This window comes from Acinonyx jubatus, chromosome C2 (assembly GCF_027475565.1).
Source record: "Acinonyx jubatus isolate Ajub_Pintada_27869175 chromosome C2, VMU_Ajub_asm_v1.0, whole genome shotgun sequence".
Taxonomy (NCBI): domain Eukaryota; kingdom Metazoa; phylum Chordata; class Mammalia; order Carnivora; family Felidae; genus Acinonyx; species Acinonyx jubatus.
The window spans coordinates 109,600,913-109,626,915 of record NC_069384.1 but is presented as its reverse complement, the minus strand read 5'-3'; the positions used below and the strand labels follow the sequence as shown (position 1 = coordinate 109,626,915).

The following is a 26,003-nucleotide window of genomic DNA, read 5'->3' as shown; positions in this document are numbered from 1 at the left end:
TTCTCTGTGGCACTTAGCTCTATAACCCCAAGGTTCTGGGGAGAGTTTCTATTAATAGCCCTTAGACATTGCATCTAATTTACATTGCTTGACTTAGCAATTAGTTATACTTGTCTCCGTCCTTTAGCCCAAATTTCCAGTCTTCAACTATGGCAAGACGAACATCAAGAAATCATTTTCTGTTAGGATTCAGTAAAAGAGAGCTAACGCAAGAAATAATTGGGTAGTAAGCAGAGTTTGTCTTCTGCCTATTCTTGAATCAGTAAATGGTTTCCTGGAGAAAATTTTGAGTCTTGGATAGTTAATTCTTGATATAAAGCCATTTGCTGTGTCTATACATTTAGTCCTTGAAAATCTCATTTAACCCCTTGTAGTTCTCCAATTCTGACATTTGGCAACCGGAACTCATGTTTTCAAATGACAGAAAGGGACCCTGCTCTCTTAAGCAGAAAAGATTTTTATAAGACTTTTAACAAAATTTCACAGAGTTAATGGAAAGCTGGAGACCAAAGTTTGGGAACTAAGTAAGAACTAGGATAGTATCAGAGAATCACAAAGAACAAGTAAAATACCGTCTGTTTGTTGGAACTGTCTTAACAGGAAGCTACAAGCTTCATATGCTCCAGATTCGATGTTCCAGGTAGAAACATTTGATTAGACGTCAGCTTGTCATGTTCCCTTATCACTTTGGATGGCAGGGAAATGCTTAAAACATAGTTGCTTCTTAATAAATGTTGAATTAGTTATGTGGAATTTAAGATACAAAACAGATGAATGTAAGGGAAGGGAAGCAAAAATAATATAAAAATAGGGAGGCGGACAAAGCATAAGAGACATAAATACAGAGAACAAACTGAGGGTTGCTGGAGTGGTTGTGGGTAGGGGGATGGGCTAAGGATGAGCATTAAGGAAGACACTTGTTGGGATGAACACTGGGTATTATACATAGGGGATGAATTACTGGAATCTACTCCTGAAATCATTATTGCACTATATGCTAACTTGGATGTAAATTAAAAAGTAAAAAAATAATAAAAACATAGATAAACCTTGAAAACATTATACTAAGTGAAAAAAAAAGTCACATATTTTATGATTCTCTTTCTATGACATATCCAAAATAGACACATCTTTAGAGACAGGAGGTAGACTACTAGTTGCCTAGGACTTGGGCAGTGATGGATTGGTGGGTGGGAGCTAACGTGGGGAGTTTCTGAGATAATAAAAATATGATAAATTTGGCTGTGATGATGGATATACAATTCTGTGATTATACTAAAAGACATTGTATTGTACCCTTTAAATGGGTAAATTGTATGGTATATGAATAAAGCTCTATCTCAATAAAGCTGTTCTATCTCGATAAAGCTGTTTACAAAAAGAAATAGAAAAAAAGAAATATTGAATGAGTGAATGCATGAAGTTATTGGATTTGTAATCATAAAAATATCTTCTGCTTGAGCCACTTCTAGTTGCCAAGACCACATTCTGAATTGCATTTGATTTTGTCACACTTTCAAAGGGCTAATGTGAATCATAAATCATTTTTTTTCTGTCTCAATTCAGTGGGTCATTATAACTAACTCCACTTTATATCAGCCCTTGTTTATCCTCTTCCAGAAGGGAGGAGGCTGGACTGAGCTACTTGATACTGGCAAGAGGCAGTATGTAATTTGTTAACTTAAAAGGTCTGATTTTTATTTTCCTCAAAGGTCTCTTCAAATTTCATAGGAGTAATGGGCACAAGAAGTAACAGGAAAGCATTAAGGAGAACATTCGGAGTTTATTAAGTGGGTTTGGAACAAAAATATGTATGAAGAGAAGCAAGAAGTATCCGAAGTTGATTTTTTTAATGGTGTTTTGCTCTATCTCAGTGAGGGTTCTGGGAGTAGATCATCCTGTACCAGACACTCACCTTCTACCTCAATCAGACTTGCTGTTCACACAAGCCCAAACTGCACCATTTATTTTGAAAAAATATACTAAGCCTATACTGAGTTTTATCCACAGTGACCATTCCAGATGACTGCCCCCTGGTGAGAGAGACAAGACATTTTCTCTTCTCCATTATGTACCATCACCGGGTGAGTTCATTCAATCCTCAGGCTCCAAGTACTATCTCTGTACCAATGACTATCAGCTTCTTACCACCAGCCCTGAAACACTCCACAAATTCAGGCTCATATTTCTAGCTGTCTGTTATCTCCAAAAGTAACATGGCAAAAACAAACAAAAACAAAAAACAAAACAAACAAACAAAAAAGAAAGTAACATAGCAAAGCAAACTCTTGATTTTCCCCCACGTGTGCTCTTTCCTGACCTTCCAACCTCACCAAGTTCTTTAACCCAAAGAAGTATATATAAAGAAGTAGCTTCTAACATCAAAGACAAACTAGATTTTGTCAGTTCTCAGTGTCTAAGGGCACACACTTGTATGCCTGCAATATGACAGTATGATTAAAAAGAAGAAAATAAAGGGTTTTTGAGGAGTAGCATTAAGTCTGTATCCCATGGTCATTTGTCAATTTTCACCCCAATTTGTACTCTATCAAGCAGAAATAAATACATGCCCGTCTATATAAAATCGGTATTAATTTTATGTTTTAAGTTGTTTCTTGGGTGTTCTTTCAATTCAACTATAATTTTATGCTATCAGAAACAAAAACAAAAATTCAATTTTGCCAAGTTAAGATGGAAAAATTTATAATAATACTGAACTGCCAGAGAAACTGGGTGGCTCAGTCAGTTAAGCGTCCAACTCGATTTCAGCTCAGGTCACTATCTCAAAGCTCCTGTCCATCTCAGCTGTGCTTTCAGCACAAACTCTGCTGGGGATTCTCTCTCTCTCTTTCTCTCTCTGCCCCTCCCCCAGCTCATGCACTTTTTCTTTCTTTCTCTCAAAATAAACGCTTAAATAAAAAACAAAAAGGAACAAAAAATAACACTGAATTGACATTCAAGAAATATGAAACAGTGAAACTGAGAACTACATGTAAGATGTGAAAATTTCTTAAGAAGGGATAGGCCCACTCCTCTGACTTAGTTTTAATAATATGCCATTTTCTGCAGGATTGCTAAATATTTGTGTAGGTAACTTAGAATGACAAATGCTAAAACATAGTAAGTGCATGTTAAATGGTAATCAAATGCCATTATCAAGACAGGGTGGTATTGGCAAAAGAACAGACAAACCAATGGAACAGATACAGAGTCCAGAAATAGACCCACATAAATACAATCAACTCATCTTTGACAAGGGAGCAAATGCAATACAATGGAGTAGATAGTCCTTTCAGCAAATGGTGCTGGAACAAAATTCACAGGCAAAATAAACCAACAGAGACACAGGTCTAACGCCCTTCACAAAATTAACTCAAAATGGGTCACAAGCCTAAATATAAAACGCAAAACTATAAAACTTCAGAAGATGTTTTCTAGGAGAAAACCTAGAGGATCCCAGGTTTAGCAGTGACTTTTTAGATTGAACACCAAAGTTACAATCTGATAAAGAAAGAATTGATGAGCTGGACTTAATTAAAATTTAAAAACTCTGCTCTGTGGGGAAAAAAAAAATGTCAGGAGAATGAAAAGACAAGCCACAGACTGGAAAAAATTTTTTTGCAAAAGACACATCTGATCAAGGACTTTTATCCAAAATATGGAAAGAACTCTTAAAATTCAACAGTAAGAAAGCAAACAGTCCAATTAAAAAATGGGCCAAAGACTTGGACACCTCACCAAAGAAGACACACAGATGGCAAATAAGCATTTGAAAAGATGTTCTGCATTATGTGTCATCAAAGAATTGCAAATTAGAACGAGATACACACCTACTAGAATGATCAAAATTCGGACATTAACACCACCAAATGGTGGCGAGGAGAACGAGAGGAAGGAGCATGGCATAAGAAGAACTCTCATTCATTGCTGGTGGCAATGCAAAATGAGAAAGCTGCTTTAGAAAGCAGTTTGATGCTTTCTTACAAAACTAAACATACTCTTACCATATGATCCAGCAATTGCACTTCTTGGGACCTAGCCAAATGAAGTGAAAGCTTAAGTTCACACAAAAATCTGCACATGGATGTTTATAGCAGCTTTATTCATAATTGCCAATATTTGGAGGCAACCAAGATGTACTTCAGTAGATAAGTGGGTAAAAAAAAAAAAAAAAGCTGTGGTACATCCAGGCAGTAGAACATTATTCAGCCCTAAAAATAAACAAGCTGTCATGCAGAGAGCAAACTTAAATGCAGATTACTAACTGAAAGAAACCAAGATGAAAAGATTACATACTATATGATTTCAAATAGAGGACATTCTGGAGGAGCCAAACTAGGGGACAACAAAAATACCAGTGGTTTCCAAAGATTCAGGGAATGGGAAAGATCAATAAAAAGAGCACAAGATTTTTATGACCGTGAATTAGGACCATGAAAATACCCTGTACGATGCTATCAAGGTAGATACAGGTCATTATAAATTTGTCCAAATCCATAAAGTGTACAAAACCAAAAACGAATCCTTATGTAAACTATAGACTATGGGTGATTGTATCAATGTAGTTTCATCAGTTATAACAAATGGATGACTTTGTGGTGGATGTTGGGAGGCTGTGAATGAATGGGGCAGGGGATAAATGGCAACTCTACCTTCTGCCCAATTTTGCTATGAATCTACAACTACTCTAAAAAAATAAAGTTTATTCAAAAATACAAGGAAAAATAAATGTTTAAAAAGTCGCCAAGTAAAAAATTATGATGATTGCCATTTTTACAATTCCTGTTTATTTTTGATAGAGAGACAGAATGCGGGTAGGGGAGGGGCAGAGGGAGATGGAGAGGTAGAACTCCAGGTTCAGAGCTATAGGCACAGAGCGTAAAGCCAGGCTCAAACTCATGGACCATAAGATCATGACCTGAACTGAGGTTGGATGCTTAACTGACTGAGTCACCCAGGGTCCCAGCCATTTTTACAATTAAATGCCAGTTTCTATGGTGCTAAAACCTTACTTATAATGATATAAAACACTAGCATGGGAAATATTTGAATGCTATTATGCCCAAAATATAAGCTTTTTAGTAATTCCTGGGCACACTACTTTTTCATTGAAAGCCATCTTAATAATTGCAAGTATTAGATACAGAGAAAAATTTACATTTAGCAGACTGCAAAGAGTCGTTATTTAAAGGATGCACAGATCAAAAAATAAAATAATTGGTGGTGTAGACTTAAGTTAGGCTTCACTACTTAATATTTAGGCTGTCTTATATAGACACAAAAAATAGACAACAAAAATTTTTTGAGCATTTTTATGTGCTTATTTTTTTAATGTGGAAAAGAAAAAAATCTTATGGTTTTTAAGAGACAAATAGTATGTAAAATTAAAAACCTCATAAATTTTGTATACCTAAATATAAATGGAATCGAATCCCTATGAAAGAAGTCTTCATGCTGGAAGTAGGATTTCAGCTACATTTTTAGAGTTGTTAGGATGACCAGAAAGCAAGAAAATACTATGCCTACTGTCAGAATTGTCATAGTATGTGATTATATGCAAGGAAGGGAGCTTCTAGAAAGCAGAGTCTTATCCCCACCCCTGCCTTTTCTCCTCATTCTTTCCTCTACCCATTCTAGGTAATGATTTTATTAGTTTGCTGTTTGGCCTCCATGATTCTTTAACACAAGAGAATATGAATATGTAGCCTTTTCTTCCCTCTTACGCTCTCTATCCTGGTCTGCATCTTGGTCTTTTTGTTGGCAATCTATGCTGGAGCTCAGCCTGTATAGTAACTAGATGTCCTCTGCATTCTTACATTTGCCTAATAGTTCACTGTGTGGATAGGCTATAACTCCCGTAACTGGTGCTCCCTCAATATACAGTTGGGTTTTGTTCTGATCTTTGGCTATTAAAAATTATGTCACAATAAGCAACCTTATAAATATATGATTTCATACAAGTATAGGCATAATTGTGGAATAGAATTCCAGAAGTGGTATGTCTGGGTCAAAGGTAAATACATCTTCAGACCTAGAGGACATTGCCAGGTTCTCTTCCTTAGGGCCTCTTTCTCCAAAACCTTGATAATGGAGTATGTTCTCAACCTTGTAAATTTTTGGCAATCTGAGAAGTGAGATTTCAGTGTGGACTTCCTATTTCTCTTATTAGTTAAGTGTTCTGTTTTTTTCATTTACTTCTGTGAATTGGCCATCCTTGCCTCTTACCTCTTTTCTATTGTATTCAATGGTCGCTTTCTTCTCACTTTCTAGGATTGCTTCATAAATTAGGGAAATTTGTCTTTACATCCAGAGTACAAGATGCAAATATCTTCCCTGGGGTTTTAATATATATTTTGCTTTTGCTTGTAATATATATTTTGCTTTTGCTTGGAATATACATTTTGCTTTTGCTTGGAATATACATTTTGCTTTTGCTTGGAATATACATTTTGCTTTTGCTTGGAATATACATTTTGCTTTTGCTTGGAATATTGCTTTTGCTTGTAAGGTTTTCTTGCAACATGAAAGTGTGTGTGTGCATGCATGTGTGTCCAATCTTTTCTTTTGTGGTTTATAAATTTTGAGCCATAATTGAGACAGGTCTTCCTTACTCGATCAATTTAAACGAATTCTCCCATGTTTTCTTATGAAAAGTCTCGATTAACTACGAGTCCTTTTCAGAACATAGAAATAGCGATTGCAATGCCAGTTGAGTCAGAGTCATCATTTCCAATTAATATGCACTGAGCACTTACAGAGAAGGTATCAAGCACCATTTACATACAATGACTGGTAAGACTCTGGCCCAGTCTTTGAAGTAGCTATAGCCTCATCTTGCTCTGCTTTGGCAAGACGCAAAGGGCTTTGTGCAGAGAACTTTAAGAGCTCAGATATGGAATATTTAGCCCAATTGGTGGTTGGAAGGAATAATGCTGCTTTATAATTCTGGAAACAGATCATGAAAAAGATTACTTGTGAAAAGGGGGGAAAACCTAAATCAACACCATGTATGAACTGTCCACAGGTTTTTAAATGGATAATTTGTATACTAATTCAACAATTATTTCACATGGTACATATAACTATCACTATAAATGGGATATAGGATAGCTTAACTTATATTATGGATCTAACTTATTCTAAACCTATTTTAGGGCATGGTCTTTGTCTGTTAATGGGCTAGATAATCTTCTTTTGACATCCTAATTCTTTCTCTGATTTAGATTATTTTTCTTTTGAGTCTCAATCTGATTTGTTCCTTCTTTAACAGGAGCCAGAACTGTCTATCCTGCATTAGATTTTCTGCTTTTTCACTAGGGAACATTAATGTTCAATAACCAAATTTACTCCTGAACCAACCAGCAAGAGAGGGCAACTTAGCTGCCACAGATTTATAAAGCAGCCATTTCTGCTCATGATAAATGCATTATAGGATCAGCGACAGAAAATGAGATAGTTGGTAAAGAAAGCTAGTTTCTGGAAAATAGAAAACAATGTGTTGAAATTTAGGCATGTGATGATTATGAAACATTCATGTGTCCAGTATCAGACCTGGATTAGCTCTGCCTCAGTGTCCCCTGCTACGCTTGTCAGGGCTGAAACTCATCCTCCTCAAGGACATTGCTCTGTTCTTACCTCCAAGAGGCCTTCCCCAATCCATCTGCATTCTAGTCCTCCTCTCCCCATTTCACCACTTTATTTGTTGACTGAATTTATTCAGATCCATAATTATCATGTTTGTTGTTTGGTTGTCTGTTGCTTCCCTTCGCTAGGTTATAAGCCCCATGAGAGCTAAGACTAAATCTGATTTGTTCCATGCTCTATCCTCCTTGCCTGTAACAGTGTCTGGCACGTAATAAGTACTCAGTAAAAGTTTGCTGAATGAAGTACAATACACTGTGATCAGGTGTTTTCCTTCTCCAGATGACATACATTCTTAACTAGCATAAGGCCACTGTTCCCTTAAGAGATGCTCTAATATCTGATAAGATTATGGCAATATCATCAAGTTTCAGTTGTGATAAAAATGTCATCCTGGTAATTTTTTTCTGTATCACCTATGGGAAATCCTGAAATATAAGTCCATGGCTTAAATTACAACAGAAGTTTTTTGTGACAAAGTGTGAATTTAGGTGTTCCTTCAATTTGTCCCATCTCTTTGGGAAAAAAGTTCAATAGGGGACAGGTTTTACTCTATGAATAACAAGCAGCATTTAATGACAACAGACAGAATGGGAACAACGTTATTTATACTGCAGTTACCTGAATTCTCCAATGATAACTTCTACTTAATTGCTGTCAGCTCAGCAATGCAGACTTGGGAGAGCAAGGAAACTCTGGGTTACTGCCATTTCTGCTTTTTATTTATATATGTGGAAGATTTGCTTAACTTTTTGAGCCCCCAATTTATCATGCAAAGTGACAGTGCTCATTCCTTTGAAATAAATTCCTCAGACAATTTAAGATAATGAATATAAAGGCACAACGTATTTTAAAATATTCTCATGCTTACTGCAAAACAAATCTGAAAAGTTCATCTGTTGACATTTAGATTAGGAAAGAGACAAGATTCAGTTCCATCTTCAGACATGACAGTTAACTTTATGGATTACAAAGTATGTCATTCTAAAATAAACTTTTTCAAATTGATTCTAATGGTTTGTCATGTTTACATTGTTAGTGAATGTCAAAGGCATGATGTAAAAAGGATTCATGAATTTTCCCACAGTGAAGACTTAATTTGGCAGGTGTGTTTGGGCACCAGGTAGGAATAGGAATAACAAATTAGAAAAGATTTCATAGGGAAGGTCGGAGTTATTACAACAGATTTTTTCTGTTAATATCATATTTTTATATATTGCTTGGACTCTCTACAATATGTATTTTGTAATTTTCAAAAGAGAAACAAATTTTAACAAAGAATATAGCATGTAAATTATTCACACAATACTTACATAAATGTTTTTAAATTAAGTAATGTTACAAACATTTAAAAATATAAATGCCAAGAATAAAAATAACTCTGCATGGAATCACATTTATTTTTTTCTTCCAGTCACAATAAGTATTTATCTGAAAACTGAAATGTCTGACAGTTTGTTTTTTTTTTTTAGAAGTTTTTGCACAGTTTTGAACTTGTTACTACAAATTATATAGCTCAGTGGTTTAATCTGCTTCCGTTAATTAGGCCCCTATTTTAATTTCTTTGGTTTCTAGAAGTCCAGGAAAACTATAAACAAAGAAGAAAATGAAGTAAATCCGTAAAAGCTGGATAGGGAATACTTAATCCAAATAAATACCCAATATTCTAGAGTTCCAGATGCTGATAAGCCCTAAATCTTCCTGATAATGTGCAATTTTTACTAAATTCGCAATTTTAGCATGTCAACTTTGACATCCAGCCAGAATTAAGTACTATTTGGAAGCTAACAAAACAGAGGTGGGACATGAAGGATAGGGAAAATGTGGTAGTGCTACTTGAAGGAAAACAGAAGGCTTACCAAAGTAGTAGTCTGTCTAACATAGTGATACAGGCAATAGACCACGGTGGGTGTGAAGGGAGCTGATGAGAGAGCATAAAGTTTCTGAGAAGGACAGAGGTAGACAATTATAAGATGGTTGAAAATCTGGACTAAAAAATCCTTAGATTTCTTCTCAGACCTATTCAATGCTCTAGGAATACATTTTACATAAGTTTGCTCTCATTTTATATGAAGCATGTTGATTCACAAAATGCATCCATTAGCCAAACCTAAATTTTAATAATCTAAGAAGAAATCTACAATGTCTCCCACCTTGTTTCCTGAAAGACACAGACCAAAATTTTTCTCTCAGAAAAATCCAGTATCCACAGTGAGAGATGTACCTAGATAGATTTCTTTAGCCACTAAGAATCTAGGATAGTTAGTGTTTATTATTTACTGCTGTAGGACAGAGCACACCAAACTTATTGGATCAAAATACAGTTATTTATGCTGCTTATGAATCTGCCTTTTGGACAGAGCTCATGCATTGCCAGCTCTAATGGCTGGAAGACCAGAGTGACTCAAGGGCTGGGGTAAGATTATCTGAAGTCTCATCCATTCAGTATCTGGGGGTTGATGCTAGCTCTTGGCCAGGACTTCCGCTGGGGTTGTTGGCTAGAATGTATGCACATGTCATCTCCCCTGTGACTGACTGGCTTCTTCATCGAACAATGGCTGGGTATCAAGACCCACTAGCCCAAGAGACAGGTAGAGGGAGCTGCCAGTTTCTTCATCTTGGAGACTGACACTGGCACTATGTCACCTATGCTGCATGTTATTAGCCACAGAGCCCAGGGTCAAAGACAGAGACACAGCCCCCACCTCTCAATTTGAGAATCTAAGACCATTCTCTATTTGAGAATTTAAGACCATTCCCTTAAGAGTAAGAGTTATTCATACCTAATAGACACCACTGTGTTGAAATTGCTCAAGTCTGAGTTATGTGGTGGAAAGTCAAGTGCTTCACGGAATTTGGAGAACCTTCACTTGCAAGCAATCTCCAAAGAGGTGTTACAGGGACTACTTGACACTTCTGTGCATTAGACATTTAACTGGAGTAATGGAGACTAAAGATGCAACAAGTATTAGTTATGTGAATGGCACAGAAAACCAGAAACTCGCTTTAACTCTGAAATATTTGAGTGCTGGGGCCAGGCTTTACTCTATGCAACCTGCACACAGTGCCAACATCCTTATTCTCTCAGGTATCCAGACTCTTTGGCCAGTAACTCTCCTTCTAAACATTCTGAGCCTCACACTTGTTCCTCCCATTTCTGAGTCTTGATTACTGGATATCCTGAGGTCACAGCTGCAAGTCATTCTGTAGACCAGAGAGGTGGAATTGTCACTCAATTCCTTCTGTTGTTCTCCCCTTTCTCCTGTAAGAAACACTTTCCATTCCACCCTCCACCTTCCGCAAAGGCATTAACAAGTTTCCTTTTCTGGAACCCTGTCACAAAACTTGGCTCATATTCCCCCTCTGACAGTAGGCACATCCATTCTTCCTAAGAATGATGTGAATGCACAAAGACATACTTGAAGTAACTAGGGACTGTACAGGTAAACAGTTCTTCCTGTGCATGATATATAGTTATTGTCAACAGTTTTCTGTGTATGATCAATATAGAACAGTAACATTACTTTTCCACTTGGCTTAGTCTTTTTGTTTCTCTCTCTTCCACCCACTGACATCATGTATGTCAAATTATTCCTGGACTTGTGTTTACTTATAAACTTTTTTAAAAATATGTTTTTGAGAGATAGAGAGCATGCATGCATGCAAGAGTGAGTGGGGGAGGGGCAGGGAGAGAGAGAGAGAGAGAGAGAGAGAGAGAGAGAGAGAGAGAAGGAGAGAGAGAATCCCAACCAGGCTCAGCACTGTCAACACAGAGCCCCTCTGGGGATCCATCTGATGTCACAAACCGTGAGATCACAACCTAAGCTGAAGTCAAGAGTCTGATGCTCAACTGACTAAGCCCCCCAGGTGCCCCTGCTCTAGAACTTTTACCAGCCTTTGGCCTTTTGTACCACTGCATGGAGGCAGATGCCAGCAGACTTCCTCAGTATCATCCAGTTAGCTCATTTTATCTATTTCCTTCACTAAACAATAACCCACACAACATCTTTGCCTTAAATAGTCAGTGAAGAGAAATAAGTGGTTAACAACCTTGACCATCTGATAACAAAGCAGCTAATATGGTTTTATTTCTCATTGTGAAAAGAAAATTTATTGCCTAGAGACACAGAAATAATGACAGTGGAGTCAAGGAAGGACTAGAAGGCTGTCATCAAGTAATGTAGGGGAAGGCTGTCAAGAGAGATCCGGAACGTGGCCTTCTGCCCCTCCCTCTTTATGCCTACAGTCTCCCATTGGGCACCCATCTATCTGTGACTTTATTCTAGAAGGTACTACTGGTAACAACAAACATCCAGGAATTATCTAGACCCTCATTCCTCTTTATGAAACTACCTCCTTAGTGCTTTTCTCTGAGTTTGTCCCAAGCCAACTGGCCAGAATATTTCCCATGTGACTTACTTTTGTCCGGTAGCTTCCTTCTTTCCATTTTCTGTAGTTTAATATCATTGGTTACTTTGTAAATAATTTAGTAATGTTGATATTTTTGAGAAGCATTTGATCTTTTACAATATTTATAGGCTTTGGGATAGTAGCAGCAAATGTAAGGTTTTTATTAATGAAGCAGAGAATTTGAAACACCAAAACTAGTTATTTCATTAAAACTTCAGGGTTCCTATTTCCCTGAGTATGGTTTGATTCCCTATCATTTTCAGCCTCTGAGTTGTAGGGGGATTCTGTGGCTTCTCTGATGAGCAAGTAGTGGAACCCAGCTGGGGGCAGAATGTGATGACAGGAATGGCAGAGGTCTAGTGATAATCTCCTCAGGTAAAGGACAGAGCAAAGAAATTGTCAGGTGTCTACAATTAATTCCAAAGCTTTTGTACAAGCTAGAATTGAATTTTAAATCTCGTGCTCAGAAGAGTCAACAACAGTGTGACATCTATCAATAATTCATTTCTAAAACTTTGTGTAACATATCCAAGAGAGCACCGGTTTGGAAATGAAGAAATATGAATTCTCATCTACTTTTAGTGTTTACTTAATTTGACTTTTAAGTCTTACTATGCTTCAGTTTTCTGATATTTAAAAAGGAGATGCTTCCTATTGTTAGGAGATTCATGCTTATACTTTGAGTGAATTACAAGGCAGTTGGTTATTTTAGTATTTTATAAATCATTTGTACTTCATCTTTGAATCCATTATTCTTAATAAAAATTCAAAAATAAATTTCTGGGAATTATTACACATGTGTATTTTTTCTTATTTCACAATTGGATCTAACACTTTTCCACACTGCCTGGTTATTAAAATTCATAGATAACAAATACTTAAAATTATGATATGGTCAGTGTGTATTATTTGCGGAGGTACAACTATACCATCTATTTGTTGGAGACATCTTATGTGATTGTTAGCAGTTTTATTCACAAAAATAGCAGTTTTATTCACTGGTAACAATTAATGAATTAGTATCACCTGACAAGTGTTGTAAATGAAGGAACAAAATGCAAGTAAAATGGAAAGCATAACTTTTCTTTCAAAGTAATGTAACCCACACATTTTTGGCAGAATTACTTAACTCTTTCTATGATAAAGTTGACTAGTGCTAAAGAAATGTACCTGGATAACATTTATTCTTGCTTCATGGATGTAAGGTCTCTGACTGACTAATCCGTTCTTCCCAAGAACAGGTACAACAACAGAACTTCAAGTAACTTAATACAGTGGTCTATAGAAGTTTTTTGTATTCTAGTCATTACACACACACACACACACACACACAATTATTAAGTGGTATGAATGATGGGTTTAAAGACAATGTCAAAATGCAAATTTAAATACATTTTCTTTTCATGACCCTTGCTATAGCATCAGTGTGGTCCCACTTTTTAAATACATTGATGTTTCATTTTTACTATGAATAAATTAAATTTGTTGATATCTATACCAGATAGAACTGGATTTTACCACCTATGGCAGAAAAGAAACTAGTAACTGAAACAAGATAGAGATTATTTTCCATCTCACATAAAGTACCTCTGGAGGAAGACAATACAGATTTTATGAAGACTTTGAAAAATTCAGAAATCCAGGCACTTTGCCATTCTCTGCCCTTCCTACTTTGCCCTCCCTACAAGGGCGATGCTTGTCCTCATGTTCCTGTTCCCGTTTAACTGCTAGAGCTCCAGCCATCTATATTTTCATTCCAGACAGCAAGATGGAGGAGAGAGAAAGGTATAACCATTCTCTTGTAGGAAATTAGCTAGAAGTTACCACCAACTTTTCAGCAATCATCCATGATCAAATACTGTAGACTTTTCCTAGGTACTAATATGTAAAGTTAAAAATAAGGGCTCTTTTACTAAAAAGAAACAGAGAGAATAGATATTGGGAAGTCACTAGCAATTGCCGATACTGTGCTTTTAAGCATGTTTCCAAACGAATCGATGTTAAAAAATAAACACACATGTGGGAAGAAATAGATCTCCCTGAAGGCACTCAGTGACCCTGCATCACTCATTACATTTACACAAATATTCATGGATATGCCCCTTAAATATTCACTTTATAAATTTATTTCCCAGTTAAAAATAATGTGCCTGATAATAAAATCATTTTATGTATTAAACAACATTTTAAGGTAGATTCTCATAGTAAAGAATATAGAAAACCACATAGGTCATAAAACTTGTCACGCATAATAAATTCAGACTAAAAGAAAAATGATAAAGATCAACCAGATAAAAAAATCATGAATCAATTTCTTACTTGTAAGAAATTGTATTATTTTTTTGGTCCAAGATGGAGTTAAATCTGTGAATGTTCATTCATTGTTCTGACCTCAAATTCAGAGTTCACTAATATTTTAGGGGAATCTATGCATTAGAAACTGAGCAAGATGCTTTCAATTATGATTTCTCATTAAAAGTCACACAATTCTTGGGGCATCTGGTTGGCTCAGTCAGTTAAGCGTCTGACTTCAGCTCAGGTCATGATCTCACAGTTTGTGGGTTTGAGCCCCACATCGGGGTCTATGCTGACAGCTCAGAGCCTGGAGTCTGCTTTGGATTCTGTGTCTCCCTTTCTCTGCCCTACCTCCCTTGCTCCCATTCTGTCTCTCTCTCTCAAAAATAAACAAAAAAAAATTTTTTTAAGGCAGACAACTCTGGAAGGTGCTATTAGACTGTGTAGCTAGTGTAGAAATACAGCTGAGAACTTGGCTACATTGGCCAAGGTCACACATTGGACAAGTAGTAAAGCTCAAATTCAAATCAGACTCCCTGACATCATGTACTTTTTTAGCCCTTGGCCAAACTGCCACTCCAATAATTGACTGATTCTAATGTTGAGCATCTGAAGAAGAGATACACATATAAACCTAATAGATTCAAACTATAAAATAAAATATGAATGTCCGAAGTCTTAAAACATTTGATATGCAATGAACTCATGTAACAAACACAGCATCTTTGATGTGAGTGACCACAACCCTGAATGCAAATATTGACAGGTTGAAAGAGAAGAAAGCACTTTTACCACAGGGGCTTGAAACAATCAAGAATAAAAATACATTATCTAGTATTTCTCATTTAAGGATCCTGGCAAGTTATATAAGCCCATAGAGCAGGGGTTAACACACTATATTTGTGAAGTGCCAGATAGTATGTATTTTGGAGTTTGTAGGCCTGTACAGTTTTGACCATGCACATATTCTGTTTTTGTTTTTTGTTTTTTTGTTTGTTTTATTTGCACTATATAAAAATATAAAACAGATTCAGGCCATACAGACCCCCCTTGGCTGTAATCTGCCAATTCCTGCATAGAGAAGTAATTATTCTTGCATTCAAAGTCACTGCAAAAAAATCAAATGCTTTAGTGGAGAGGAGGTTGAGAAGAAAACTAAACTTCCATCTAACTCCCAAGTGGTAAAGATAATATATGAACCATAATATTGACATGAAGGGCTCCAAAAGAAGGTTTCCTTCTGCATTATTGGGGTGCAATACTGGACCCCTTTAACTCACATCCCAGTGCAAACATAGCAGCTGCTCTTGTGAATCATCCACTCTTGCCTGGATTTACACCTATACATAAACAGTATTCTCCTGTTACGCATAAAGATAGATTCAGACTTGGAAAATTAAGCTACTTACTCAAGGTGAGATACATTTTAAGCAAATGGGTAATACATTAGAGAACTAAAAAGACATAATCATATGGCCTTTCTATGTTTCCTAACTCAGAACCTACCTTCTTAGAGTTGTATATCACTTTCCTAGTAAATATGAATATTTGGGAAAAGCGTGTTTTATTTTCTAAAGATTTCCAAGATCACATTTTCTTGAACTTTCAACTTATTATGACGCATATTTCCGAAACTTTTTTCAAGGATTGATCCACTAAGTAAGCAGCTGCTAGAGAACAATCTGATTTATGTACTGAAGCCTAATCTGTCTGGATGAAGATAATGCAGTCACAACATCTCTTGTTTTTCCTTTATTCAATTTACTGGCAAATCAATAGCTTAGTGGAGTTCCCGTCTGCAAGCTTATCAAACTTTGAAGTTGAAAGGATTCCATTTACTTTCAGATTGGGTGCTGACTAAACTGAATGTTCTATAAGCCTCCAAATTTTGAGCTCTCAATGAGAGTAAATTTCTTGGTACCATCTGAAAAGCTTTTTCTTAGAGCGTGATTGTGGCAACAATCAAATGGATTATGGGCTTGCATCAGTCCCCAGAGGTAATTGTTTGATTGTAATGCAAGGTTATTTTAATTATTGCTAAATTCTCTGTGGCTGAAATCACCACAGAGCTCCCACTATTAGCAAATTACTTATGTATTTCATCGTAAAGCTCCCAACTATGGACATTATTTTCCTTACTTTTAAACTGAACAATTATGGTCATTAGTCATGAATATAAAAACCCAATTATGAAGTAATTATACCTCCTATGGTCACTCAATCGTCTCAACTGTGAATCCTGTTTTCTGGCTGTTAGACCTAACAGCCAACCACAACAATGAGCAAGCCTAAAGTAATAATAAAATCAGATCTATAATGCCAGTGAATGTAATTATTCCTCTTGATTCTAATTTGTCTTTCATCTAAATGCAAAGAGCCAAAAAGCTAATTAACTAGTCCCAGAGGTAAATGGCAAGATCTTTCAAGTGGATAGTTCATGGGCTTTTTTTTCCACCTTTGGAAGCCAACTGCTTTAGCTTCAGAAAATAGGTAGCATACAAGGCATAAATCTGACCATTTATAAAGGACAAAGCAGCAGGAAGCTTATTGATATTCTTCCCTTTTTATTTCCTTCAAGCTCTAGGCTTGACGGCCAGTTTTCCTGAGAATTGATTGCTTGTACAAAAGATGAACTTGAAACATTTGGCTGTTGATGGAGAAAAAAGTGATAAAGTATGAAAGCCTGTACTTATGTGCTGATATTGAATGAAGCTCATAGAAATGAGTTTCAGACTTAGTATTAAATTACATGTGTTGACTTTATGCCTGCATGAAGTACTCATTTGCTTTAGATTACTATTTCCTTCCTGTGGGGCAATCTTGGGGAGGAGTGAACTTTTGGATGAGTGTCCTTAGAGTGATGGTAATACATGGGACATGGCCAGGGTGACTCAAAAGGGCAAAGCTGGACATTCATATTAAATAGTCTTCGTTCTGTTATTCATGCTAATGACCCCGCACAGGAAATACAGACACAGACACTTAGATTTTCCTGCATGCCCATACAATTCCTCCAACCAGAAGGGTAGAAAGCAATGTAACAAAATGCTTCCTATGCAGGACATTGTGAGACCTCAAAATGGAACGGAGGTTGGCTTTTCTGATAATGCAGATTTCACCTAATTCCTACATTTACCTTCTCTTCCCTCTAATATACCCTAACTATAAATCTAATCAACCCAGGTCCTTTCCATATTCCTTGAGGGCATTCAGAGCCTCCTTCCATGTGACCACCGTCTTCTAGAGGGAGTATAAGTAGAGAAAAAATATGGGGCAGGAATCCATACTTTGAATCCCAGCACAGTCTCTTCATAACTCAGATATTAGGAGAAGCCATTGATTTCTCTGGCCTCAGTTTCTTCATTTGCAAAATGATTTTAATGAGCATTATGATCCTTTAAAGTTCAAAAACTGAGTTTCCTTATCAAGCTGTCTTTCATGCTACAGAACATCACCTCAAGACCTGTTCTCCACCAATTTGTGCTCACATAACCCCCAGTAGACCCCCAATTCAAGGGTCACTTAAGATCTTTCCTCCTTTAAGTCTGCTCTACAAAATCTACCCACCCCTGTCCACATTTCCAACACAAGTCTTCTCTGATTCCCTAGTCAGGGTTAACTTCTCCCTTACCCACCTCCACCTTTTATCCAAGTTATCTCTAAATATGTTTATCATCCCTAGTAAATTATGAGATTAAGAATGAAGGCATGCTACATTTTATATTTGTGACCCTAAGCCACTTAGCACAATGGAACCTCATTAATATAGCCACAGGTAAAATTAATATAACCTTAGGTAAAATTAATTCATTAAAATTTGACCCTGGTGTTATGCATTAGTCAAAAAACATTTATTACATTTTAAAAGATGACTTTTCCAGCATATAAAATGCAAACTATTAAGGGAAGATTGAAAACCATAGGAAAGAAAGTACAACTGGCTCTTAAACTCAATGATAATAAAATAAATGCAAATTGAAACTCACTGAGATAACCATTTTTATCCATTAGTTTGGCAAAAGTCAGATAGTTTCATAAGATTCTAAATACTCAAGTATTTGTAAAACCACATACATGCCAAGTTCTTTATTGCGGTATTGTTTGTAAAGTCAGGAAGGCTATAAACAAGCGCCCGCCAATAGGAGGCTCGTTAATGTTAGAAAATGGAGGAGGGTCAGTAATGTATCCTCCAGAAAGAAAAGACACTTTAAAAAACAAAGCAAGCCACTCCATACCATTTACACAGGTTTATACAGAGTAACTTACTCACAGAAGGTATCCAGCGGGTGAGTGGGCAGGTAGATGATCAAGGCAGTACTTGGACATTCTCCACGCCTATCCTCTGCCCCCATAGTCTCTACAAAGCCTGGACCTCAACCCACAGCTTTTATATAGGGAGAGGTATGGTAATGAGGTCACGGGGTAGTTAGTTATCTAAAGTAGCACCATCTGGCAGGAAAGGATCTCTACTAGTAATCTCAACTGGCTCCACCTTTTGGTCAGAGGGGGGAACAGATGGAGAGCCAAAGACGGAGTTGGTGTCGTCAGCGCTCCTACAGTTACATAAACTACATATTCACACAAAGAACTCTAGGCAGCTGTAAAAAGAATGAAGACATTCTATACACTGGAGGGAAGGGGCTCCAAGGTATATTATTACAGCAATAAACAAACAAACCGAAAAGCAAGGTGCAAATCATTATACATGGCGTGTTCCTTTTTGTGTAAAATTGGGAATAAAGGAATATTTATATATATAAATATAGAAGCTCTCTAGAAGGATGCATAAGAAGTGTATGGAGTCAATGAAAGGAAGGAAGATTTTTTTGTGTGTATACCTTTTAATTCTTGATGATTTTTGAATGAGATATATATATTTGCATGTAGATGTTCTAGCACCATTTGTTGAAAATACTATCTTTATTGTATTGTTTCTGTTGCTTTCTTAAAAATCAGTTGACTCTATTTATGTGGGTCTGTTTCTGAACTCTCTGTTCTGTTTCATTGATCATTTTGCTTAATCTGTGCCAATAGCACACTGTCTTGATTATGGAAGAGATTTTTGTTTATATGCATACAATAATCAAAAACATCGAATTGGTTCAGAATTTATAACAGCATTGTAAATTTATATCTAAGGAGATAATTTAAAGGCTCACTATAATTATGTGTTTCATTTATTTACCAAATTTTACTGAGTGTCTACTCTTTATTACTTTGTATTATATGTATTCTGTATTGTATTAGATGTTAGAGATACAGTGGGAAACACAACACATATGATTCCTGCCCTCATGAACCTTTCAGTTACATGAAATATGGCTCATTTGCTTGTATTATACCTACTTTTTTCTAATATGTCTATGTAATTTTATGGAACTGAATTATCTCCAAAACAAGAATGATGATCCAGATAAATCAGTGGGGTTATGTAGCTAGGAAGAGACATTTTGTAGCCTTGCCAGTCATAATAAGAAAATAAAAGCCCATTAACTCTATTCCTACAACTCCATGAGGCCTATCTGTAAGAAAACATGCTATAGACACATGGCTCATGGCTCATAAATCCCAAAATCTCCCCAGAGTTAATCACAAAAGCTTTCCAATAGAAACTGGTTCCTAAGACTGTGTCCTCAAAGTCCTCAACTCTAAACACAAGGAATGACTAACCAGGGGACACCAGGCACTATCTGGTTTCTGAAAGACTGAGAGTCACTGATATACATGATATCCACCATACACACAGAACAAAATTACATGCTCTCTAAATGTGAAGAGAGTAGTGAACAGATTGAAGAGAAGGGAAAAAGTAACCTATATATGGAGAATGGAGAATGAAAAACACCAATATTTTGAGGAAATGATTGAATTTTCTTCACTACTTCCTGTGTGAAATATTATACCATGTATTTACAATGGATTCCCACTTTCTCAATTATACAGTTTAAATGTCACATTCCATTTACACACAATCTTGATAATTTCCTGGGAGACTAATTTTGTTTTATAGTCATTGTATCTCAGGATTCAAAAGAGAACTCTTTTGAGTCAGCTGGTATAAATTCCCATTGTATCCAACTAACAATAAAAATATTTTATGATACATTTCTTCTTTTTTCTAGATATCGGGCTAGAGGCGGGAATACAGACTGGAAGAGAATATGGTCTCTATCTTTGAGAAACCCATGGCCTAATGAGAAGGGGGACACACCTGAATCCAAATAATGAAAGCAATGTGGTTTCATTATGCAACTATTAGGGTTTTCTTTTGAATATGTCATATTTCCTAGAGAGAAATATTCCAACTGTGGGCATGGTAGAGGTTCCCATGGCGTATAGTTGGACCCCAGACTATATGATCCAAGCAGGAAAAAGGAGTCCTCATAACTTATAATTAATCCCCCATTTATGCACGATGGCTATCCCCACTTCTGTCTCCTTTCCGCAAGTCATTTTAGGTCTGTAGTGGACAGACCTACTTCTCATTGATTTTTCGGCCTTATCAGAACCTTAGGTTTCATTTTCTATAGACGTCTAGGTTAGTAATAGTGCATGTATTTCATTTTTTGCTTCAAAAACATGAGGCCCTCTCATCTGCTACTACATATACTCAGATGTATGCATTTTAAATTTTTTATGGTGATTTTTAAGCCTTAAGAAAGAAGTGGAAGTAAACATCCATCATCAGTCTGCCATTTTTATTTAGAAGAGCCGGTTCTTTTCTAAGTGCTAATAAATTATGTTTTTGGTAGCTACTTTAGCACTTGGCCACAATCAACACCTCTTCAATCTTTAGTATAAAATTTTATTTGTTCGTTTGTTGTTCATTTGTTTATTTATTTAGGATTTTTTTTTTTACATTTGTCAGTCTCTAGCCTTCAGGAGTAGGTTCCATTGCCATAGATCAGCCATTGATTCAGCAGTCTGCCTCAGGCACAGCTTCTCTCAGGTCCTGGGATTGAATTTGTCTAGGCATGAGGACAAGAACTCACAGAAGTGGCTGCATATTCTCCTGTAATGTCTCCACCCAGCTTCAAAATCTATTCCCTATTGCCAATATTTGAGCTGCTATTTCCATTTTTTTAATGTTTATTTATTTTTGAGAGAGAGAGCACAGAGGGGCAGAGAGAGAGGGAGACACAGAAAGTGAACCAGGCTCCAGGCTCTGAGCTGTCAGCACAGAGCCCAACGCGGGGCTGGAACTCAGGAACTGTGAGACCATGACTGGAGCCCAAGTGGATGCTTAACCCACTGAGCCACGCTGGCACTCCACTGAGCTACTATTTCAGACCAAAAATCACTCCCCTAACAGAAAAGATGAAAAGCAATGTAGAAATAAAAGAGCTCTACTTACTCTTTGTCATTTTCATTAAAATTAATAATTTTTTAGCCCCAACTAACAGATTATAACTTACTTATTCTCTTGATTTTTTCTGAATATAACTAAATAGTGCATGTTGTTCTTCTAGCACTTTTGGTAATATCAGGTCATTAGAGACACGGTAGTTGGCATGGACTGTCCTGAATTAAGCCTATAGGTTTTGGAGTCCACCTCCATTTGAATCCTGCGTCCCTCACTTACTAATTATGTGACACTGAGCAAATTAATTAACTTTGTTTCCTCATCTGTAAAAAGAAGTTGATGGCATCTGTTGCACAAGGCTTTTGTGAAATTCTAATGTGTAAACATATAAAGCACTTGGCTCAGGACCTAGCCATTCACAAAGAGAATAGTTGAGAAGGGTTCCACTAAGAGTGCTTACGGCCTCAGATATCTGCACATACCAAAGCAAAGAACATGGGAAATACACAAAGCACGTTTGGAACACACGCTATCAAGAGTTGATAAGTAACACTTCATAGGCTTCCTTGAAGATTAGCGGGATTAGATTTATGGTACAATTGTGGTTATGGTAGGGTAGTTTGCTCTATCCAAGCTCTACTTCCTCCTATGAAAATACATTCCTCAATACAGCCTCTGTGCCTGGCAAAAGCTGATCCCACTTTCATTATCAAAGGTGAGCACTGCATAGTTTAAGCCCGTCAGCATGTGCCATTTGCCAGCTAAAACCGATTGCCTAGAGTTGGGCATGTGACCCACTCGGACACTGAGACACAAGAAAACGTGCACTGGGGATTTTGAAAAAAATAACTTTTTTGCTTTTACTAGAAATCCACAGAAGAATCCTTACTGTTAGGTGTGAATATGGCCACTGGAACCAGTTGAAAGCCATTTGTAACACTTTAGGATAACTAAGCAGTCCAGTCACTTGCTAAGTTATTATTTGCTAAGCTACTGGATCAAGCCTTTTCTAGAACCTAGACTAATTCTTGATTTTATTTTACATAAACCAATAAGTTGTTTTTAATGCTTAACCTAATTTGAGTTAGGGTCTCTGTAGTTGGTACCAAAAGCATCCTAATACAATAATGTAATAGTATTGTCTCCTCAAAAGAAACAGAGGCAAATAAGTACTGTTTATGAAGAGGGAATGTATCTCTGTGTGTGGAAAACTAAAACTGTATGCATAACAGAGAAGCAGCTTATGTTAGAAAGGACAAAGGAGACAGAACAGAAGTGCTATGTTTAAGTAAGCTATAGGCTGTCCACTCAGAGGAAAGAAATGGACACTTCATTTATGTAACACATCACTATTTCCAGTCAGCCAACTAATAAATATTTCTGTACATGGAGATTCCCAGCTGAGCTTAAAATTACATCCAGGTTGCTAGTTACGTGAGACAGATGACCTCCTGGGGTATACTGTCATGACTTTATTTGAATTGAATGAAGAAGGGCTCCAAAGAGGAGTTCTAAAGCAATAGAAGAGGACTTTTGAAATATCTGTCAAGGATAATAAAGGAAATAGATGTTTTTAATGTATTTATTTTTTCTAGCAATGAAGTACAGGGGCAATATGCTGAAGTTACATTTTGAAAAGTTACTGTGTGGAATTGTCAGAAATTTTTTATAGTGTTCTGCTTTATCAGAAATGCATCATCATATAGATCAGAGGTAATGGACATTCTACTCTAATGGCCAAACATAGCTGAGTGTGGGCATGATGTAAACACTAAAGGTGTATAGGGTGCCCTCTAAGTGGGGAGGGCAGTGGCAGGGGGGCATTCAGGGCTGTAGCTGAGTCAACATTCAATACAGAGTCAGGACCAGGCTAACTCTGGGGCCAGTTTGGATGGGAGTTGTCCTACAGAAAGGCCAAGGAGAACAACCAGTAGAGATTGTTACAGTGGTCTTATACTTCGACACAGAATTAGAAACAGTTGGATTGCTTGCGAAGTGACTCATGGGTGAGATTACAGAATTGGGGTTTTGCTCCCTCATAAATCTCTCAGTAGTGTCGGGGTTAACAGGACTGAGTTAATGTATGTGAAGAATTTAGAAGATCGCCTGGCACAGGGCAAGCACTATAAGCCGTTAGTTATTAATATTCTTATTGTAGGACAAAACATGCTGAATGTCAGAGAAAGAAAGTCCTCTGGGCTATAGGCCTGGGCCTGTTATTAGGCTAAATCTTCCATAACCTCATCAGATTCCCTCTCCCTCAGAATTGCCACTCTTTAGCACCGGGTTACTTCTTCTGAAGCCACTAATTCCACAGGCAAAGATATGAGTACAGATAGATGGAGGGCCAGGCCAGGAGGGGGCAAAAGGTCACTTATTTTCAAATCTATGAAAGACATTTGGCCATACGCCCTTTGCAAGGCCTCAGATCTTAGGCCTCTTGGTCTTGAGCTGCTGGGAGTGCCCTGAAGGTGCAATGCATTATATCAATCTGGGATTTTTGGAGGGAGCTGTGGGGTAAGAGGTTGTGGGCACCGTGCAGGGAATTGGCCCAGACCCCAGATCTGAGCCAAAGTAGCAATATCAGTCGGTATCACCTCAGTCCCTTCTAAGGTCCTGGTCCACTGCAGGCTCTCAGGACAGATCCCATAGTGAAAATGGGGTGGTGGCAGACTTACCTTAGCTGGAGCATGTGGGTGTGGAAGGAAAGACAAAACCAAAAGCTGCAAGTTTGGAAGTGCTTGTTCTTCCCTCCAAAAGAAGGGACAAAGCCTGGAAAAAAAGAAGGGTGGTACTGAATGGAGTTTGAGGGACTGTGGCCTTTATAGAAGCATTCCACAAGGATGGCACTTTCAGAGAGCTTAATGATTCAAGTGACCATAAAGCATTTTTTGTCGTTGGCAATACATTTGCATTTCAGATAACTAATCACGATGGTAGAGAAAAAAATCTAGAAAAATTACAAGTATATAAATTATTACACACTGAACAGTCCATGTGATTTAAAGTCAGGATGTCTTGGCCTAGGAAAGAGCAGCCAATAGGTTCAGGGTCAAATCTAAGGAGTGAGAACTCCCCACCCTCACCCCTTCCACATCATCTGCTTATGACTAGGGTGCTGAGGGGCAAACCTTGCCTCCAGTGGCGGACTGGCAGAAGTTGATAAAAACCAGCAAACTCGATTCTAATGTGATTTTGACTCTATCCTGAAGGAGAATAAAAACAGGCAGCTTTGATCTAAATGACTTGTCTACGGTGACGGCTCCCTTCAGGTGCTACTTCAAAGCCTGTTCCTGGTGGCCCAGAAATCCTAGGGCTCCCAGCTTGAGCCCATTCCCACCAAGGGAGGAATTCTAGGACCTGGTTTTCTCTGAAGTATGTTTCAATTAGCGAATCAAATATCCTATTATTCCCAGGAGACCTCCTAACAAAGAGTGGAACTCTCTAGGAACTCTATGCCCAAGGTGAGAGACAATGGCACCAAAGAACAGATAGACTGCATTACGATCGATAACCCCCTCCTCACTCCCATTTCTTGTCATTTAGGTAGGAGCTTCAACTACTTTTCTCCATTGCAGTTACAGGGGCAAAAATGGCCACCTCCCTTCATTTATGTAAGTTGAAGAAGAAACTCAGAGTGGGTTTTCCTTCTGGCTACCACATGCCTTTGGCATAATACCTTGACACAGAAAAACAGTGATGAACTACACATGTAGGATCAGCCATTAGGCCTTCCTACAGAACGTAAGTATAATGCAAAGTCATAAGAAGGGCGATGAGGGCCAGCGTTTGCTGGTGGACCGAGGAAGATTTCAGCCACTTTCTTGTGTGTGAAGTGTGGCCTGAGAGAAGCGTTATTTGTGTGAAGCAGTATACCCGACTCCTGGACACTGACACCAATACGCAGAGGTCTGAGTAACAAATGGCTCTTCAAGTAGGGCCCTAGTGAGCCCTGCTCAATCCAGGCAGAATCAGAATGAGGAGAGGCAACTCTAGGTATGGGGAAAGCAGTCAACAAAACCAAGGGCCGGAGTCAGGGCAGCATAAAAAAAGGGAAACAAATGTTGAGGGAGAGGTTTCCAGCAGAGATGGGCCTGGGGACTGTAGGTGACAAGTAGTCCAAGAGAGATGTGCTAAGTAGGGCTCCTGGGTGATACAGTCAGTTAAGCATCTGACTTCGGCTCAGGTCATGATCTCACTGTTTCCCAGTTGGAGCCCCATGTCAGGCTCTGTGCTGACAGCTCAGAGCCTGGAGCCTGTTTCAGATTCTGTGTCTCCCTCTCTCTCTGCCCCTCCCCCACTTGCCTTCTGTCTGTCTCTCTCTCAAAGATAACAAAATAAATATTAAAAAAAG

The 26,003-nt window shown here is 37.6% G+C and overlaps 1 long non-coding RNA gene across 1 annotated transcript in view; it reads left to right on the top strand.

The window, feature by feature from the left end:
* Positions 1–26,003, top strand: part of LOC128315269 (uncharacterized) — a 49,635-nt gene that overhangs the window by 20,028 nt on the left and 3,604 nt on the right. Inside the window, exon 2 of the long non-coding RNA XR_008297924.1 lies at positions 25,196–25,393. This is a non-coding gene — a long non-coding RNA (uncharacterized LOC128315269). The remainder of the gene's footprint in view (positions 1–25,195; positions 25,394–26,003) is intronic.